Raw genomic sequence first — 6,685 nt, 5'->3', positions numbered from 1 at the left:
CTAATAAAAAAATCACAACACTGCCAGTATTTAATATTGTCTATATGAACACAACACCTAAATGTCCTTTATACATACAAGTCTACAAATGTGTGTTTTCTGGATATGTTTAAATTTGACCTCCATTGTATCCAACAAAAAAAAGGCTGAGGCAACACGGGTGGAGGTCCACCACCTCTCACAGAGGCTGAAGAGATGGCCCTCGGTCAGAACAGTGGGCGACCCATTGCTGAGGGAATCTCTGGAGGGAGCTCATCGGACCCAGCCACGCCCCAGGACACAGGGGCCTACATACTTCTTCTTTTCCTTTCGGCTGCTCCCTTCAGGGGTTGCCACAGCGAATCAACCTCCTCCATCTCACCCTGTTCTCTGTATCCCCCTCTCTCACACCAACTAACTTCATGTCCTCTTTCACTACATCCATAAACCTTCTCTTTAGTCTTCCCCAGCATCCTTTTACCAATATGCTCACTAATTCTTCCGCTGTACATGACCAAACCATCTCATTCTGGCCTCTCTGACCTTATCTCCAAAACATCTAACATGTGCTGTTCCTCTGATTGACTCATTCCTGATCCTATCCATCTTCGTCACTCCCAAAGAGAACCTCAACATCTTCATCTCTGCTACCTCCAGCTCTGCTTCCTGTCTTTTCCTCAGTGCCACTGTCTCTAGACCATACAGCATCGCTGGTTTCACCACTGTCTTGTATATCTTTCCTTTCATTCTGGCTGATACTCTTTCATCACACATTACCCCTGACACTTTTCTCCACCCATTCCGACCAGCTTGAACACGTTTCTTCACCTCTTTTCCACAATCTCCACTGCTCTGGTCTGTTGACCCTAAATACTTAAAATCCTCCACCTTCTTTATCTCCACTCCCTGTAGCCTCATGGTTCCACTTGGGTTCCTCTCATTCACACACATATATTCTGTCTTGCTGTGACGAACCTTCATTCCTCTCCTTTCTAGAGCATATCTCCACCTCTCAAGCTTTTCCTCCACCTGGTCTCTGCTCTCACCACAGATCACAATGTCATCTGCAAACTTCATAGTCCATGGAGATTCCTGTCTAACCTCATCTGTCAGTCTGTCCATCAATACCGCAAACAAGAAGGGACTCAGAGCTGAACCCTGATGTAGTCCCACCTCCACCTTGAACTTCTCTGTCACACCTACAGCACACCTCAACGCTGTCTCACAGTTGGCATACATGTCCTGCACCAGTCTAACATACTTCTATGCCACTCCAGACTTCCTCATACAGTACCATAGTTCCTCTCTCGGCACCCTGTCATAGGCTTTTTCCAGATCTACAAAGGCACAATGCAGCTCCCTCTGACCTTCTCTGTATTTCTCTACCAGCATTCTTAAAGCAAATATTGCATCTGTAGTACTCTTTCTAGGTGTGGCAAGATGAAGTGACCCGCATTCTTCACGGGTGCACTCCATCACGGACAGAATCAATCATTGCGTCATTGCGTAATTGCGGGGCAGTGCCGCCCACTGTTATATGGGCAGGTGACTGCGCCTTTGATGTGCGTCATACTTTCCTCCCGGATACAGTGATCAGTCAGATCGATGTTTGGGGTGGCCGTGACAGATAGATCGGTGATCCATACTCCCTAATTGTGCGGTAGGTTACGCTGGTAGGATCATTAAATTCTGTGATGAAGTTACGGCGAGTGGTAGTGGTGTCACGCTTCCACTCTGTTGTTTGCAGAGTCTGCTGCATTGTCTGTGCGGAGCTGAAGTGTGCTCCCTCCACTGTGGGTGAACACATCAGTGTCGGAAGGTAAGCTGGCTACATTATGCTCTGGCCGCTGGAAGCTCTTGTTGGGCCGCTGATTGAATGGCTTTTTGGTCTTTAGTTGCTGTGGACGGCAAGTGAGCCGTGCGCTCCCTCTCTCTCTCGCTCTCCCTCTCCTCACGAGTCGGAAGCGCTGCGCTGCTATTCTCTGGTAGGTACTGTATATGCAGGCTGATCCTGGTGTGTTTTTAAATTGTTACACCACATTAAGATTGAGTATTTTTGCTCTTTGCTCGCTTGGCAGGTAATTGGGCCAGCCTGTGAATCGCGGTGCTGCGGCCCTGTAGAAACCTCAGCCTCCAAGCCGTGGCCGACTGCTGGTCTGTCTCCCTCTCTTCTTTTATTGTTTTAGTTCATGTTGCCGCTACAACTACTACTACTACTACTACTACTACCACTACTTTCGTGACGACTACAATGTTGTGATAGTTTAAATTATAGTTATGAATATTGTTTCAGTTTGTTAGTTGCTTTATTTTTGTTTGGTTGTTTGTGTGTTTATTTTTGACTAAGTTGTTTGATTTGAATTACTGCATGTTTTCTCGTTTCAATTAATTTGATTAGATTATTTTGGTGTGCCTTGTGAGTTATTCAGATTGTGTTTGTGCATGTTATAGTTTTATTTCTTTGTATTCTGTTTTATGTGCATGTTCATTTTTGATTTATTCTATTCCATTTTGTATTAGTTGGGTTCGGGTGCGTGTGTGTGTGTGTAGTTGTGAGCTGCTGGCGTTCACTCTGCTGATAATTTTGTGTTTTGTGCAGGGCAGGAGCTGTAGGGGCAGATAGCGGCTGGTCCCCTGGTGGTGGTGTCCGTCATTGGTCCCTCGACTGTACAGCACTTGGGTGTCATCCGGATGGTGTACGGTAATCACTGTGGTGTATATTAAGACCCTTTTTCCGTCTCAGATTTCCCTCTCAGCCCCCAGCCCTGGCCCAGCCTTGTGTTTTTTTTATTAAGCTGAGCGTTGTGGGCAGGTAGTATACCTCGTTCCCAACTAAGACTAAGATAGTGTCCTTTTATGAATGGTATTTTTAAAGATTGTTAATAAAATATTTACCTATTGTTGGAATCACGTCTCATCTCAAGTGCTTTTTGAATCTGTGCCCTTAGTCTATGGGGATACCTAACGTGGGTTATATTATTGATTTTATTTAGGTATTTCCTCGGGGTGAAATTCCCTGAGGTGGCGTTGTCGGTTTTTCCTCACCTCCTAGCATTTCGCCACATAGGCATGAAACCATACTGTTGCTCACAAATGCTGACTTCTGCTCTCAGTCTAGTTTCCACTACTCTTTCCCATAACTTCATTGTATGGCTCATCAACTGTATTCCTCTATAGTTACTGCAATTCTGAACATCTCCCTTATTCTTAAAAATGGGCACCATCACACTTCTTCTCCATTCCTCAGGCATCCCCTCACTCTCTAAGATCCTGTTGTATAGTCTAACCAGAAACTCTACTGCCTCCTCTCCTAGACACTTCCATACCTCCACAGGTATATCATCGGGACCAACTGCCTTTCCATTCTTCATCCTCTTCAATGCCCCCCTCACTTCAGCTTTACTAATCTCTGCTACTTCATGGTTCACAGTAGTCACCTCTTCTACCCTTTGCTCTCTTTCATTTTCCTCATTCATTAGCTCTTCAAAGTACTCTTTCCATCTTCCCATTACTTCTGTGGCACCTGTCAACACATGTCCCTCTCTATCCTTAATCACCCGAACCTGCTGGACGTCTTTCCCATCTCTATCTCTCTGTTTTGCCAACCTGTATAGATCATTCTCTCCCTCCTTACTTTCCAACCTAGCATACAAGTCATCAAACGCCCTTTGTTTGGCCTTTGCCACCTCTACCTTTACCTTGTGCTGCATCTCCCTGTACTTCTGTCTGCTCTCTTCAGTCTCCTCAGTGTCCCACTTTTTCTTTACTTACCTCTTTCTATATCAATCTATTTTAAGGTGACTCTTTGATGGGACCTGCACACAATTGCAAATAACAAAAAAAAGAAAAAAAACTGTTAGGCACTTTTCTGGGTAATCATTGACTGTCTATCTTCATCTTCTACCAGTGACTGATGGTGTAATCTGTCTCGTGGAGCCTTCTGCCCTAACAGACCTCCATGCTATTGTAAGTAATCTTAATATTCCACAGATTTGTCATAATGGGTAGAATGTAACACAAACTATGATGTAATATGAATGTAATGTGTTTCATTACAGGAGGATGATGAAACACTTTATCAGCTGCCACAGAGAGGCCTGTTGAGGTTAACACTTTTATAAATTATTTAATTTTTTTTAATAATAACTATGGTTTCAGTTAATAGTGAGGTTCCAAAATACAACTTGCAACTTCTTTCTCTCTAACAAAGCAATGCTGGAAATTACAATGAGGAAGAAGGCCCATCAACCTCCACAGCACAGCTTACCTCAGTAATTTGTTGTTCAGTATTGACCCACAACTTGCATTGACACTAAGTAGACAATGGAACTATGAAATTCAACATAACTTATGTTCCTATAGCTCCCTGTGAAACAACTCTACAAGGTGTATTTACAATCCCAAATCAATAAATCACATCTAGAAATGGAACACATAAAGCTGCAGATCACCAAGACAAAAATGGAAATACAAATGTTGGACCACAGGTGGATGATTTTTACTTATTTCAACAAAAAAAGGATTAACAATGTACAACATTTGTCCTTGTAGGCAATAAACAGACCTCATAAAATGAGAGGCATACTGTCGTTCTTTGACACTGGGGAGGTGATGGGTCAGGGTTAGAAATGATTAAAGCATATCATGTCTCTAACAGCTCTTCCATCTCGTGCATCAGCAGCGGGGTCAGGATCATTATCTGGATCATTGGGGTAAGGAGTAGGACATTGTTCTCCTCTAATAGTGGCAACGTTGTGGAGAACCACACATGCCACTATAATGTCACAAGCCTTTTCTGGTGTGGCCCTGAGATTTTGAAGGCACTGGAACCGGGCCTTGAGTATCCCGATGGTCATCTCCACTCTGGCTCGTGTCCTGCAATGATCCAAGTTCTAGTGTTGCTGTGGGCCAGGCTCAGGGTCAGGATAAGGGGTTAGCAGATGGCGCTGGCAGGGGTACCCTCTGTCTCCGAGTAGGTAACCATCCACCTGATGTTTAGATGCACATGTTTGCTGGTGACTCTGGCCGTTTCTCAATATCCATACTTGTGCGTACTTGTGCGTACTTGCGTACTCCCGTACTTGTGAAAACGTCATCAGCCTCAGTCCCAGTTCTGTTCCAATTCTCTAGTAAGCGAACAGCGAGGACGGTTCTCAAACCCGGAAGTGTTCTCGCTCCGCCCATTTTTACCAAGTATGCATCGGAGGTGACTTAAGCGTACTTGCGATGGCCATGTATCCCAGAATACATTTCGGCGGAGCATAGCAGCAAATAATAGAAATATAGATCTGAAATAAATATTTTTCTGTGTCCCGGAACAAAGTTTTAACATCATTTGAGGCGAGAAATGAGTCATTTAGAATTCAAACATGTGGTTTGTGTATGAAGATATGACGTATTTATAGTTTGGCAGCGACGTTTGTCGGAGGTGATCAGCTCCGCCTCTGCGGACACTCGGCGCTCACTGTGCCCGGCACAGAGCAGCGTTACCTCGGCCTGTCCTGATGAAATGATCCGCTGGCTCAGACGTTGCTGTCATTAGATGCTCGGTGTGATCCATAGATTTGTTGTTGACGTGTTATTTTGTTTTTAATGGAAACTTTTTGACCTGACAGTTTGAAGGTTTGTATATTGTTAATGTTTTATTTATTTTAACTTTGAATGTTAGATTTATATTAAAGTCGCACAGTCATTGTATCTGTATTTAAATATAATATGTACATATTAGATAATTATAGTATAGTATGTAGAGTAGTATATATTTGTACACGTACATATGTCATACATATATATGTATATATATACTACTCTACAATGCTGTAATATATCTATTTTCCACATTGTATTATTTGTATTGTATATTTTAATAGAAATAAATTAATAAATGAAGTTAAATATTTAAAATGTAAAAATAATAACAACATATATGCATTTATTAAAAGTATTTCATATGTTCATTTATCAACACTGTAGGTGGAGGTAATGAGGCTGCAGCACTTGGCGCCAGCCACCATTCAAACAGCAGAACAATACATACTGTACATACTTGCATACTTGAGTATTGAGAAACAACCACATACTTGTGTACTCCCGTAGTTGGCAAGTATATACTCCCAGCGTACTTCTCAAGTATATACTTCCAAAGTAAGCAAGTACATACTTGCTTACTTGAGTATTGAGAAACAGCCTCTGTGTTTTATGTTGAAAATGTCCAAAAACATAATTATTCCAAAAACAGACTAAAGATGGTCCACCTTCAGCTTGACTTAAATGCTGCAGTCAGTGTGAAGCAGGAGGAAGTGTAACAGAGAGAAGAGAAAATACACATCTAAGAGGAGACGCAGAGATTCAGGGAGGAGCTGAGTTGTTACTGATCTATAGAGGAGAGAGGAGCTTCCATATTCCGCAGAGTTCAAGATACAAACCATTAACATGACCTTTATTCAACATGCTGTCACTGCATCACTCTGTATTTTCTCTGCTGCTTCTTAACACTCTAACAGGTTTGTTACATTATGAGACACACAAAGCTTTCATTCCAATAACATGTGAATGTGAATTGTCTTTGAGATCATTATTTTCTCCTTCAGGCATCAACTGTGAAGAACTGACTCCAGTCAAGACTGAAGAGGTCACTTCAGAACACACGTCTGTCTCTCTGTCCTACAAATATCACACAACAATAGCTGTTGGTGATTATTTCTTC

General features: G+C 42.5%; 1 long non-coding RNA gene across 1 annotated transcript; it reads left to right on the top strand.

The window, feature by feature from the left end:
• Positions 1-1,543: 1,543 nt before the first annotated feature.
• Positions 1,544-4,463, top strand: LOC131461609 (uncharacterized). Its single transcript, XR_009240531.1, has 7 exons — positions 1,544-1,639; positions 1,727-1,798; positions 1,875-1,964; positions 2,058-2,133; positions 2,579-2,680; positions 3,887-3,945; positions 4,038-4,463. It is a non-coding gene; the product is annotated as an uncharacterized LOC131461609 (long non-coding RNA).
• Positions 4,464-6,685: the final 2,222 nt, after the last annotated feature.

The sequence above is a fragment of the Solea solea genome, chromosome 1, assembly GCF_958295425.1.
Source record: "Solea solea chromosome 1, fSolSol10.1, whole genome shotgun sequence".
NCBI classification, from domain to species: domain Eukaryota; kingdom Metazoa; phylum Chordata; class Actinopteri; order Pleuronectiformes; family Soleidae; genus Solea; species Solea solea.
Note: the sequence above shows the minus strand (reverse complement) of the source record. Positions and strands in the feature narration are given on the sequence as shown.